Genomic DNA, 14983 nt, shown 5'->3' on the forward strand with positions numbered 1-14983 from the left:
TATTGGCATTTTAGCCACTGTAAGATATTCACAATCAGGCTGGAAATGAGGTGTGTGGGAGAACCAGGCAAATACATTGCCCAGTGTTCTTTTCCTGCCTCCAGCTCTGACACCTTAATCTCTTTCTGTAACCCTCTCTCTGGCTTCCATCCAGGGCTTGATGCCAGGACAGGCAAATCTCTACATGGAACAATTTACAAAATAAGCCCCAGAGTCCCTCACAATCTTTTTGTTTGTAGGAAGTGCCATCCTAACATCATGGACATCTGGATTAAGGTTCCTTGGAGATAGCACAAATTATAACAGACCCTGCCCCAGCCCCCCAGCACCACCAAAAAGAAAAAAAAAGAAAAGAAGGAAGATGAAAATCTGTCATTGCTGAATACAACTTTGAATGACTGGGTCTTAATTCAAATATTTCTACCAAATAATTTCACAGTGTTGAATGGTCATTGGCTCATCAAAAAATAAAATAATAATTCTTATGTACTTATTTATATAATAAGATAAGATTTTTACCCTGTGAAGTCTAGCATTTCCTTATGCTTAACACTCCTTTCATTTAGACACACTGGAAAAAACATTTTACCACTGCATTGAGAGAAGTGGTCATTTTTTCCTTTGGTGTGTTTATCATTATTATTTTAATTCCTATTAATCCTTTTTTAAAGATACCAAAACCTCCACAATTATGGGGAAAAAAAATCAAAAGATTCTTAACAGACAATTATTATGTGAATGTTTTCAGAGAAGTTCTCCCTCAATAAATATTGCAACTATTCTGCTTTGCTCACTTGAATGACTCCAAAATAGGAGCTCTATGGAGAGACAGAGTTAAATTAGTTACTTTTCTTACCTAACATACCTTTATTCCCAATGCCATCTTTCTTTTTCATACAATCTGAGAGAAAGCTATAACTTTCAACCCACCTTCTCAGCTCTGCTCTTAGTCTCTGTATCTTCTTTTTTTTTTTTAAGATTTTATTTATTTATTTGAGAGAGAGACAGCAGGAGCAGGGAGGAGGGACAGAGAGAGAGGGAGGGGCTGAGGGAGAGGGAGGGGCAGAGGGAAGGGCATAGGGAGAGGGAGAGGCAGAAGGAGAGGCAGAGGGAGAGGGAGAAGCAGTCTCCCCACTGAGCAAGTCTTGGACTCCATTCTTGGACCCCAGGATCATGACCTGAGCCAAAGGCAGATGATCAACTAACTGAGCCACCCAGGTGCCCCAGTCTTTATATCTTCTTGACCTCCCTTTTGTATCCCTCTGTCTCCTAAAAATGCCCAGGGCATTGGAGAGATAAGTGAGCTCCTGCTCACTGCTCTATCAAACACAAACTAAACTTTTGGGAAAACAATATGTAAATAACTGCCACAATTTAAAATTGTACCACACAAACTTACTTCTAGAAATTTATTCTATAGAAATATAGCACACAACAATATATGAAAGAAAAACTTTGAGTATCCTTGGTAATAGTCAAAACAATTAGAACTTAGGAAAAAACCCATAAATGCTTTCAATAAGAAATTGGGTAAGTAGGGGGGCACCTGGGTGGCTCAGATGGTTAAGCGTCTGCCTTCGGCTCAGGTCATGATCCCGGAGTCCTGGGATCGAGTCCCGCATCGGGCTCCCTGCTCCTTGGGAGCCTGCTTCTCCCTCTGCCTCTCTCTCTGTCATGAATAAATAAATAAAATCTTTAAAAAAAAAAAAAGAAATTGGGTAAGTAGGGATGCTGGGTGGCTCAGTCGGTTGGGCGTCTGCCTTCTGCTCAGGTCACGATCCTGGGGTCCTGGGATCAAGCCCCACATCGGCTCCCCGCTCAACGGGGAGCCTGCTTCTCTCTCTCCTCCCTGCTCGTGCTCTCTCACTGTCTCTGTCACTCTTTCACTCTGGCAAATAAATAAATAAAATCTTAAAAAAAAAAAAAAAAAAGAAATTGGGTGCCGTAGCCCTACAATAACATATTTAGTTAAAAGTATATGATGTACCTGTCTATACTGACTTAAAAAATACCCACAATAAATTGCTAAGTGGAAAAAGTTATACATCAGGATATAATATGATTGCATTTACATTATGCATATTGTGTGAAAAAAAATTTCAGAATATGCAGCTGTGAGCAGTACTGATCTTTGGGAAGTAGGATTATATGGAAGACTTTCACTTTCTGTTTTATTCACTTTAATATCATTTTTTCATAAATTGGCAAATATTTCTTGATGTTAAAAGTTACTATTATAAAACTTGATCTTAGCTCAGGAGTAGAAAAATAAAGTCCAAAGTTATACTGATCATATATGGAATTTAATGTGTGGTAATGGTGACATTGCAAAATAATAGGAAGAATAATAAAAGGATTATTCAGCAAATTGTATATTTGATTATCCACTGGAAAAGAAATTTAACTTAGTAACCATTTCTTTCCTCATTCTAAAATAAACAAGTGATTTCCTGATTCATCAGAATTTTAAACCCACAAAAGTAATTCATAAAAGTTATGGATTTAAACACTAGGTAAGTATTCTATGACATTAAAAGCATGTCACAAAATCTAGAGACACCAAAATATTAGTATTCATTTTCTCAGATGGGTGAAATATCAGAGGACCTTACATTTATTTGTTATATATTTCAGTTTTATTTGACTTTTAACAACAAATATCATGCAAATAATAGATACATTTAAAAATGATAAATGGGTTCAGGATGGATATTAGAAGCTGTGCAATTTAGTCATAAATTTCTATACTTCCTGGCACAGCTGAATTATAGGAAAGAATACACTTTATATGTACATACACATTCATTTAATCTTAATAGTCAGTAGTTTATCAGTGATCCATGGTACAACATGCTATGTTCATGTTTCTCCCTCGTCACTAAATTAAATTCCATTCACTTCAAGACAGAAGACCCTTAACATCCCCATCAGGAGGCTTTTGAGATTTGTAAACACATTATCACATTCTATTTATCTTTCTCACAAACAAAAAGAAAAAAAAAAAAAACCTTTTATTTTCTGACCAAAACCAGCATCTTTTTTTTTTAAGACCTCTTTATTTTTTCCTCCATTGCTATCATCAGCAACAGCATTGTCTTCTTGTCTAAGAAACTCTCCTGAAAAAGTTCAATAAATGCATACTACATGGTGTATAATTGTACAAGTGCAGAGAGTCCGGAGCCTCCCTGCAATGTGAAAGTGAAGCTGGTTCTTCTCATTGGTTAAGTGACTCATCCCTGCCCACCAAATTTACAGTCTTTTTTTTTTTAAGATTTTATTTATTTATTTGACACAGAGAGACACAGTGAGAGAGGGAACACAAGCAGGGGGAGTGGGAGAGGGAAAAGCAGGCTTCCCGCCGAGCAGGGAGCCTGATGCGAGGCTCGATCCCAGGACCCTGGGATCATGACCTGAGCCGAAGGCAGACGCTTAACGACTGAGCCACCCAGGCACCCCTACAGTCTTTAAAAATTCAAATTCTTGGGGTACCTGGGTGACTCAGTCGGTTAAGTGTCTGCCTTCCACTCAGGTCATGATCTTGGGTCCTGGGATCAAGCCCCATGTCAAGTTCCCTGCTCAGTGGGGAGTCTGCTTCTCCCTCTCCCTCTGTCCCTGCCTCATACTCTCTCTCTCTCTCAAACAAATAAAATCTTTTTAAAAAATTCAAATTCTTAGTTCCTACAAACTTTTCATGACACAATTTGGCAATACTTACAAAAAATATTTCGAATGCTCATAATTTTTTGTATTTATTTAAAGAGACACTATGCTTGTGTTTGGAAAGAAATTTTCTCAAGGCTTATACATGAAACCCTTAATTTTGGTAAAATTAAAATCAAGTAGGATTGAAAGAATAATTCAAGGAACTTTAATTTTTCAAGACCTTATATAACTTTTATGATTATAAAAGTCCTGCTTCAGAAAATTACAAATAGTTTTAAGTCATGTAATATTAGGATGCTCATAAGCAGGAATAACTAAATGTCTGTTGTGCCCATTAACCACCTCTGAGCCATTCTACTAAAGAAATAAGAACTTATGCTTACCCTCTAGGAGTCTACAATTTTGTTGGGGAGATAAGACATGTAAATAAATCAATTTAGGGAAAAACAAGCTGAAACAGCATACTATAAAGTTCCAGGTTGACTGTAATCAAATGCATGTGACCCAAATGCAAAAAGTGATCAATGCAGTTGTCTGAAAGGAAAGATCAATATGTGGGAAGCAGTGGGTGACGTAATAATATATGATTTATAGGTCTAAAGAAGAGAGAAGGGGGCGGTGCCTGGGTGGCTCAGTTGGTTAGGCGTCCGACTCTTGATCTCAGCTCAGGTCTTGATCTCAGAGTCATGAGTTCAAGCCCCATGTTGGGCTCCACGCTGGGCATGGAGCCTACTTGAAGAAGGAGAAGGTGGAGGAAGAGGAGGAGGAGGAGGAGAAGAAGAAGAGAGAAGGGTATTCTTGAGGAAGTGTCCCAAAAGAGTAGAGACCTGGAAGTGGGAGTAACCAGGGTGTGAGTGAAGGTTGGGGGTCATGACTGCTGACAGAAAGAGGAGCTTGGCAGGAACAGAGCATGGGCATCTGACCGGCTCTGCTTATACATGCCTTCTTGCCCTAGAGTCCAGGTTCTAAGAAGAGAAGAATTTCCCCATTTCAGCTCGATGGTAGGAGACAGAGCCTTACCTCTCATCTAACTTGGAAGTACTTCCCAATAGTAAAATGTGTAGATACTATTCAAAACAACAGAAGTCCACTCTAATGAAATCAGTCCAAAAATAAAAGGATTGCTTTTGGAGGTTGTATAGTAGGCTGAATGACGGTCCCTCAAAAGATAGGGCCATGTCCTAATCACCAGAACCTGTGAATTTGTCACCGTATTTGGAAAAAGGCTCTTTCAAGATGTCATTAAGTTAGAGATCTTGAGATAAGGAGTTCATTCTGAATTATCTGGTTGATTCCTGAATATAATTACAAGTGTCCTTTTAAGAGACACAGAGAGGAAATGATGATGTGAAAGCAGAGACGGAGATTGGGCTGATGTGGCCACAAGCCAAGGAAGCCCACCCACCAGAAACTAGCAGAGGAAAGGAATGGCGTCTCCCCTAAAGTCTCTGTAGAGAGCATGGTCCTGCTGAACGCCTTCAAATTTCTGGCCTCCAGAGCTATGAGATAATAAATTAGTGGTTTTTAAGTCACTAAATGTGTGGCTATTTGTTATAGCGGTCCTAGGAAATTAAAATACAGATGGTGAGGTTCCCATTGCCAGAAGTATTTAACAGGCTGGATTCTACTTCTGAGAGCAATGTTTTGGAGACCATCCTTGCTTGGGGCAGGAGGCTGAATTCAGTGATATCTCACGTTGTTTTCAATTCTGGGCTTCTGAACTTGTCACTTTCACCGAGCTAGTTCACCAAAATCATAGTCTCATCCTGTTGCTTACTCTATCGTTTCTATGCCATTAGGCTTAATGGCTAGAACACTACTATTTGGCTACTGATAGATGACTGGAGATTTTATTTCCCAAGTTGTAAAAAGACGAACTTGATCTATACACCCTCTCTTTCTTTTCCTTTTCTCTCTTTTTTTTCTTGACACAAAAGGTTGAATCAACTAACGAAAAAATTAGCTGTTCCGATTATGCAGCTGTCATTTTTCATGCTCCTTGGGACTATTTGCTGGAAAAATAAATGGAGTTGGGCTGCTACATTTGTTACCAAATCATTGGAAATTCCCTTATTGCACTTTGAATCATCCTGAGACACACTTATTTTTAGCCATTTTCCTGATGTTGTCATAAATCAGGGTTCATCTCTACATCCTTGTGACTCATGTCTCATCTGCATAAATAAATATTGAGAAGTGGTAAGTAAACATTTCTCTTTCCTTTTAAATAAGGAATTTAGGCAGATGACAAGACATTCTGAATATCTGGAAGTTAGAAGTCCATTGTACTAAAATTGACCTGATTTTATTCTACCACTCTTTCTCCAAATACTAAAAGTCAATGATTACATAGAACCCTTTGGATGGTTTTCTGGGTATTTTTAACAGATTTAATTTTTTATATCCCTATTTCAGATAATATTTGATGATTTCTCATGGACATACCCTACTTACAGCTGAGCATTACATATTTACGTGTGTTATGGAACATTTGGTTGCAGATATAACCTTAGTGTTAGCAAACATGTATAAGCCTTATAAATATTGGATTTTGTGTATGAAGTGAATTGTAATCACCAGTAGATGCCAAAGCAGTGACATATGGAGATCTCTTGGCTTTATTGTAATCTTGTCTGCTCCTAGTCTTAATCCTATTATTCTCCATTGTCCTTTCATAATATCCTTCACTCCCTGCCCTATTCAAGGAGCTCACAATGTAGAGGAAGAGGTAGAGGCTGGGTCAGATTTGGATTTTTTTTTAATTTTATTTTATTTCATAATGATAAATATATTCTTTATCCCTATCCCCTGTTTCCCCCCAAGCCCCACCCCCCCACCTCCCCTCTGGTAACCATGTTTGTTCTCTATAGTTCAGAGTCCGCTTCTTGGTTTGCCTCTCTCTCTGTTTTTTTCCCTTTGCTTGTTTTTTAGTTTCTTAAATTCCATGTATGAGATCATATGGTATTTGTCTTTTTCTGACTGACTTATTTTGCTTAACATTATACTCTCTAGCTCCATCTATGTTGTTGCAAATGGCAAGGTTTCATTCTTTTTTTATGCCTGAAAGGTATTCCATTGTATGTATACACCACATCGTCTTTATCCATTCATTAATTGATGGGTACTTGGGCTGTTTCTATAATTTGGCTATTGTAAATAATGCTGCTATAAACATGAGGGTGCATGTATCCCTCTGAATTAGTGTTTTTGTATTCTTTGGGTAAATACCCAGTAGTATGATTACTAGATCATAGGGTAGTTCTATTTTTAACTTATTAAGGAAGCTCCATACTGTTCTCTACAGTATCTGCACCAGTTTGCATTCCCACCAATAGCGCAAGAGTGTTCCTTTCCTCCACATCCTCGCCAATACTTTTTGTTTCTTGCAGTGTTGATTTTAGCCATTCTGACAGGTGTGAGGTGATTTTATTATACAGATAAAGGGGAGTCATTGAAGGCTTTTGACTACAGAAAAGATTTGCTCTCTGAAAAGCTCAGAATGATCTGAATGGAAGGTTAAATTGGAGGGAAAAGAGCTGGTCCCAGGTCATTCTTCTTTTCAGGCATTAAGTTTGGAAAATGGTATTCTGGAAGAGTGATGGGGAAGGAGAAAATCAACAGGGTCACCAGGGGATAAAAAAAAAACAATGGGACCTGGGAGGTGGAGGAAGACAGCAGGAAAGGCCATCCTGTGTCGCCTCAGAGTCTGTCCTGCTACCTAATTTCAGACGTGATCATTCCAAGGAATTCAAGAGCTGCCTAACCTGATGCTCAAATCATCAGGAAAAAATCCAGTAATATCCTTGCAAATCCACACAACTTGAAACTCCATTTGAATTGAATCCAAGTTGTTCAAAACAAACTCCTAAAAATCAAATGACAGCTTCGCTGCCCTACTTCACGCCGTTCCTAAGCAGGATAAGCAAACTTTCAACCATCTGTTGTTTTCCCAGCTTGCTAGAGCCAACTCTAGAACTTACCCCTCAGTGCAGTCACTTCTTGCTTTATTAATTTTTAGCCCAAAGTAAAGACATTTTCTATGGTGTGTGTATATGGATTAGTGAATCTGGGTTGGGGGGGTGGGGAGGAAGCGTCTAGTGTGAGGTTTCGATTCTGCTTTCCCCAGTCCTGGCATAAGGCGCGGCTGCTGTCTTCCTGCCACCCTCCCTATTGACTCTACAGTGGTCTTTTATTTGCAGCACTTGACTGAGCCATTCCTAAATGCCTTTTATCCCAGGCTGAATGTAGTCTGACCACTTAGCTTCCACGTGGCCACATCCCTTCCGTCTTCCGCCTTTACCAGGGTGCGCTCTCCCCAGCACATGGCTCTGCAGTTAGGCGCCCCTTGCTTCCGGCGGGGAAAGAAAGGCTGCACAGCCTAGGATCCCAGCCTGAATGGCACTCACCACGCCCACCGCAGGGCAGGAGATGCAGGACAGTGCGCCCCGCAGAAGGATGTGGTGGTTGCCCTTCAGCCTGCTTGGTCCCAAGAGTCGGAGTAAGGGTTCCTCTAGATTCTTCAGATCTGAAGAGGTAGTTTTATTTTATGCGAGTCACTCAGAATTGAAGGTTTCATTGGGCCCAATACTTTGGGGGCCTCAAATGATCTTTTCAAAAATTACTAGACATGTAGATTTGCATGTGCCCCGGCCCCAGGTCCCTCCCACAACTGCTCAGTTCCCCCCTGGAGCTCCAAAGTGAAAGATGAGAGTGACCCCACGCGGGTCTCTCCAGGGCGGCTCCGCTTCCGCAGGGGCTACGGTTCCGATGTGAGTGACCGTGACATTTCAGCATAGGGGCCTCCCCGGCTGTCTTCACGTGATTGCACAGCCCAAGTCCTGTTTCGGGGCTGTTTCTAGGCGTTAGACTGTGTTCCCAGCACTTCGGGTTTGGACACCAGGTCGTCTAGCTTCTCCCCTCGCTCTCACAGAGGCTCCACGGTGCTGTGCAGAATGATTCTGGTCGTGTCCAGCCCAGCCCACACCTTGGGCATGGGGTCAGCTTCTCCGAGGTTCTGGTATCTCCTGAGGACAGTAGCAGGGGATCAGACTGGCCACTCTATCTTGTCGACCTGCTTAGAGAGTTCATCTAGTACCTTCTCCGACAGGGCAAAAGCCCCCAGGGATGGATATTCACTGTCCATTAGGACCATTCCTGCAGGGCTGTCGTTTCGGATGTAGATGTGGTACAGACATTCTAGTTCTTTGACAGAAGCTCTGCAGCCTTCTGCCGAGGGCTCCACATTCAGTTGACTTGTGAAGGTCATGAACTCCTGAGCACTGGACCTCTGGAAGAAGCTGAAGGAGGACATGTCGTCCATGGCCTTGAGCAGCACCGCCTTGGGCTCGCCTTTGTACAGGACACTGAGGCCTAACAGCTTCATGGAGCTGCACCCTCCGGCCGCCCGTCCAGGCCCACCTGGCCTCTTGCCCAGCCACCCACCCAGGCCAGGTGACAGCTCTCAGGAAGAGCCCGGCCGCCCTCCTGGGCGCAGGAGGCTATGACAGTTGGGACACCAGCTTCCTCTTGATGAGGTCATTTTAAGAATAGATCAAGAAACCAGCACATTTAATAGAAGTGTTTTGCCAATAGCAGGAGACAGAGGGTCTAGTGTTGCTTTTGCCATCAACTAGCTCCATGACTCAGGAAAGACACTGAAACTTGAACCATCTGAGCTTCAGTTTCCTGGAAAATAAAAGCTACATTAAATCAACAGTAGTGGGGCGCCTGGGTGGCTCAGTCCGTTAAGCGTCTGCCTTTGGCTTGGTTCGTGATCCTGGGGTCCTGGGATCAGGCCCTGCATCAGGCTCCCTGCTCAGCGGGGAGTCTGCTTCCCCCCTCCCACTCCCCCTGCTTGTGTTCCCTCTCTCCCTGTGTTTCTTTCTGTCAAATAAATAAAGTAAAATCTTAAAATCAATCAATCCATCAATCAACGTAGTCACCTCAGAGGGATGGAAGATATTATGACCACTTGGAAGGGTGGGTGTGTGTGCTTAACACTCATGCCTGACACCAAGCTTATAAGAATGTTAGAGTTTAGGAGGGAGGAAACCAAGAAACCAGGGGTAGATATTTTTTAAAAGTTCTGGAGATGCTTTTGATAGAAATCATCCCTGTCTTCATCCCCACCACTTCCTGATAGAGAATCTCTGGATTAGATCATATCTAGGATCCCTTTTGTCTCTAACATTATATGACCTACCCCAAGAGACAAAAAAAAATTATGGAAATGTAAACTAAGACAACAATGAGATACCAGTACACACCTACTAGAAAAGCCAAAATCTAAAACCCTGACAACACCAAATGCTGGCAAGGATGTGGAGGAATAGGAACTGTCATTCATTGCTGGTAGGAGTGCCAAATGGTATCAGTGTTTTAGAAGACAGTTGGGCAGTTTCTTACAAAACTAAACATACTGTTACCATGTGATCCAGCAATCATGCTCCTTGATATTTACCCGAAGTAAATGAAAACGTATGTCCACACAAAAATCTGCACATGGTTAGCAGCTTTATTCATGATTGCTAAAACATGGAAACAGTGAAGATGTCCCTCAGTAGGTGAGTAGTGAGTAAACTGTGGCACAACCAGACAGTGTTATATTATTCAGCCCTAAAAGGAAATGAGTTACAAGCCATGAAAAGACATGAAGGAACCTTAAATACATGTTACTAAGTGAGAGACACAAATCTGAAAAGGGTTGATACTGTATGATTCTAACTAAATAACATTCTGGAAAAGGCAAAACTATGTAGACAGTAAAACGATCAATGGTTGCAAGGGTTGGGAAGGGAGGGATAAATGTACAGAACACAGAGGATTATTACGGAGATGAAAGTACTCTGTATGATGTCATAACGAGAGATAAACATCATCATACATTTGTTCAAACCCATTGAATGTACCCTAATGTGAACTGTGGGCTTGGGATGATAGCGATGTGTCAATGTAGCTTCAATCGTAACAAATGTACACCCTGGAGGAGGATATTGATAATGGGGGGCATGCGTGTGTGGGAGCAGGGGGCATGTGAGAAATCTCTGTACCTTTCACCCAATCTTTCCAGGAACCTAAAACTGCTCTAAAAAATAAAGCCAAGAAAATAAATGGGGTATCATGTTCAGGACCCATCACATTGGGAGGAAGCCTATATGATGGCTTGTTTCTAAAGCCACGTACCTTTCATCTGAGGTAACGCAATTGAAGAAAGTGTAGTCAGAATATGAAATGCTTTATTATCTAAGTGAACTGAGAGAGAAGCACCACGGGAAGGAAAAGAAGGAGTCTTATCTTGTAATGAAAAAGCCTATGTATAAACAGAGAGAAAACATTTACATGGAAAATTAATGACAACTCAACTATTAGTAGGACAATTTGTATGTGATTTTTTAGAATTCAATATTTTTTCAGTGTGTAATTTTAAATGATAGGGTTTTTCTCATTGTCATGCCATGTAATTTGGCAAGTAAACACACACACAAACACAAACAAATAATTATGTATTAAAGTAGTTTAATGATACTACTCTGCAATGATTTCTCTTTGGAAACATTCAAGACATTGCATTAGACTTTCAAATGAGGTAACTTCCCATCTCTTCCTACTTCTACACTTTGGTTGAGTTCTAGCTCTATCCTAAAAACTGGAATGGCAAACCCATAAGGATAATTTAGAATAATCCTTTGTGATGATCTATGTAAAATTCTATATCCCTTCTTCTCTTCCCACCTACCCACATAACAATCTCTCCTCACATACTCCTAAAGGAATTGTAAAGTAAAAAGGGCTGCTCTTGAAAACAGAATATCCATAGGAAAACCAGAATGGAAAACTACTCTTCTAACATTGCCAGCTCATCTTTTGTCAAGTGCTGGATAAGGCATTAGGAAAACAAAGTCAAATAATGTACAGTCTCAACTCTGAAGATGTATATATTTTCGTAGAAAGAGCAGCAAAGCAAATCATTTCAGTGTGAGATAGCTATCTTCAGGTGGTAATATGGAAGCCCTGAGAAGAAAGTTCTAAATTAGACTAAGATATAAAAGAGGGCCTCTTTGAAGAAGTGGTGCTCATACTTTTGAACCATGTTGTAGAAGTTAGTTAGACAAGAAGGGGAAAAAGAGAAGAGAATGAAGGAAGTTTTAAAGGAAAGAAATAGCATGACCCACTGTTTCCATACCAGAGAAAATTGGGAAAAAGGAACACATAAAGCTAAGGAAGGAGACAGGACATTTCTGAAAGCCACACAAAAGCCATGAGTCCTACGCTAAGGAATTTGAACTTTATCCATCAGGCCATGGAGAAATGTCAAAGGATTTTTATATACGTGAATGACATGATTGGGCAAGTATTTTATAGCAATCGTTCTGACAGCATTCTGAATAATAGTTTAAAAGACAGGCAAGGATATTAATTAGGTGGTTAATGCATTCATTCAGGCATACAGGGTGAGATCCTAACCTAAAGTGATGATGCTAAGATTGAAGAGGTAAGTGGCTAAGCTGTTAGAAGTAGAATTCCAAAGACTCCATGACTCACTAACTGTAGGAGGTGAGGGAGAGGGAAAAGGTGAAGATGTCACCTGGGCTTTTGGCTTTATCAGTTGGTTGAGTAGTGATACTACTCATTGATTGAGGTAGAAAATTTAGAAGTAACCAATTTTCTGGAGAACTGTTTGAAAATGTTTGAGGCATATCTATCTATCTATCTATCTATCTATCTATCTATCTATCTACACATACAGTTAGACAAATAACATATATTTTTTTAAGATTTTATTTATTTATTTGAGAGAGAGTGAAAGCGACCACAGAGGCAGAGGGAGAAGCAGACTCACCATTGAGCGGAGAGCCCAACATGGGGTTCAATCCCAGGACCCTGAGATCATGACCTGAGCTGAAGACAGACGCTTAACCGACTGAGCCACCCAGGCACCCCACAAATAAAATATTCTGAGCTGAAGTTGGGAGAATACATCCTAAGTTTAATAAGAGTTACCTCTATTTGGTAGATTTAGGGATTGGATTTCCTTTTTCCTTCCTATATTTTGTCTATTTTCTAAGTTTCATGTAATGAATATGTATTACTTTTAATACTAAAATAAAAACTAATAAGAAAAAAAAGAAAGGTCAACGTGGCCAAGAGTACCATAGAGCAGTAAACTCAAGGGAAGGAAGTGTCTATTGATTTGGCAACATGGAAGTCATTTGGTGATTTCTCTAGAAATCTCTTTCCATAGGTAGAGTTGTAAATGGGCTCAGAAGAAATAGAAATAGACTGAGCCTGGGTGGCTCAGTCAGTTAAACGGCCAGCTCTTGATTCTGGCTCAGGTCACGATCTCAGGGTCCTGGGATCGAGCCCCATGTCAGGCTCCACAGTTAGCGAAGAGTCTGCTTGAGGATTCTTTCTCTCCCTCTCCCTCTGGCCCTCCCCCTGCTCATACTCTTTCTCTTTCTCTCTTAGAATAAATAAATAAATCTTAAAAAAAAAAGAAGAAGAAGAAGAAGGAAGAAAGTACAGAGGATGCTCTCAAAAAGCTTGACTATAAAAGGAAGCAGAAATATGGTTGGAAACTTGAGGAAGATATCAGTTCAAAGGAATATCTAAAGATGGGATTATCTCAGTGTTTACAGCTGATAGGAAAAAACCAAGACAGATTGAAAAGTACAAGACAGGGAAGGGATGACTATTGGAGCAATAACTCTGAAGAGACAGTAAGACATTGAATTCAAATATCAGGTGAAGTAATAGCCTTATACTCGAAAAGACTAGCTAAAATAAGAGGGAATGAGGAAAGGATGGGTAGAAACAGAAATAAAGGGACAAGAATTAAACATATGCATTAGCCTCAAACTCTTTCCCAAATCCTATTTAGATAGCAGTAAAGCTAATTAATACATGGAAAGTATAAAAATGCAAAAGGAATGTAAACATCAGCAGTGGGGTTTTAGAAATTGAAAAGATGATGGGTGAGTGGTAACTGGTTTAGCCAACCTGGGAAAGAAAAGAAAGCTAGAAAGTAACCCAATGTACATCTCCCCACCTGCAGAAGACTCAAGAATTGGAGGGACCCTCTTGCAGAATGCTGGCAGCATAGGACATTCCTCCAGGCAAGAGTCTGGAAGAGCCTTCCCTGGGAAATCTGGCCCAACCACAAGAAAAAACAAAAATACTGACACTGGGGATTCTACAAGAAAATAGCCAGCCAAATCATCTGAGAGTGAAGCCCACTATCAATAAAATCCAACCAGCAGCATGGAGATGCCCAAAAAGAACACTGAAAAACAAACTTAAAATTTAAAATATACCAATCAGAATGGAAAACTCAACAGGAAGATTGAAAGCTAAGGTGAAGAAATCTAGAAATCAGAAGAAATCTAGAAAAACAGAGAAAACAGGAAAGAAAAGAAAAAAATAAGAGAACTATTTAAGAGAGCCAATATCTATATAATAAGAGTTCCAGAAAGAGAGAATAAATAAAGCAAATGGAATAGAGAAAATCATCAAATGAATAAGACAAGAAAATTTCCCCAGAGCTGAAGGATATGAGTTTCCAGATTAGAAAGACCCAGCAAGCGCCAAGTTCAATGAATGAAAATAGAACCACACCAGTACATTTCATTGGTAAATTCAAAGAAGGAGGGGGAGATGAGGGAGAAAAGGGATTTTTTTTTTCTTCCATAGAGCAAAGGAAAAACAGGTCACATAAGAAGGATTAGGCATTTGAGTGGTTTTGGACTTCTCAACAGCAATGTTGGAAACTCGGAATGACACGGAAAGTGGCTTCCAAATTTGAAGGAAAAATGATCTCCAGCCAAGAATTCGAAACCTGGCTAACCTATCAAGTAAAAGTGAGAATAACAACATTCTCAGACATGCAAAATCTCAAAAAGGTGGTGGCTGCAGAGCAGGCATAGTAATCAACCCGGCCGGACTGGAACAGGGCAGGGGCTCCCTGAAGAGACTTTGGCAAGCAGAGGAAATTAACATGAGGGTTGAAGGGATGGCAGGAAATTTACATGACTGGAAAGAGGCTGGGGGAAACCCAGAAGGTTATTATCAGTCCTAAACGCACAAAGAGATGTGTGTTTTAATTGCCTCCCATTCATCGCTTGGGTGAGGGATGAGTTCCCATCCTAGGGTTATGGGATGGCTGGACACACCGCCCCGGACACTGGGCAGTGAGACTGACAGCAGTTTATTAATAACAAATACACCCTGGGGGAGGAGGACCTCAGGGCCAGGCAGGCCCGCACAGAGGCTGCGCTCCGGGATGGAGTGAACCAGCAGGGTCTGTGGGAGGCAGTCTTGGCAGTAT

At 40.7% G+C, this 14983-nt stretch overlaps 1 pseudogene; it reads right to left on the reverse strand.

Moving 5' to 3' along the window:
• Nucleotides 1–8477: 8477 nt before the first annotated feature.
• LOC116637721 lies at nucleotides 8478–9046 on the reverse strand (annotated as a pseudogene).
• Nucleotides 9047–14983: the final 5937 nt, after the last annotated feature.

This window comes from Phoca vitulina, unplaced genomic scaffold, assembly GCF_004348235.1.
Source record: "Phoca vitulina isolate PV1807 unplaced genomic scaffold, GSC_HSeal_1.0 scaffold15, whole genome shotgun sequence".
In the NCBI taxonomy this organism is placed as follows: Eukaryota; Metazoa; Chordata; class Mammalia; order Carnivora; family Phocidae; genus Phoca; species Phoca vitulina.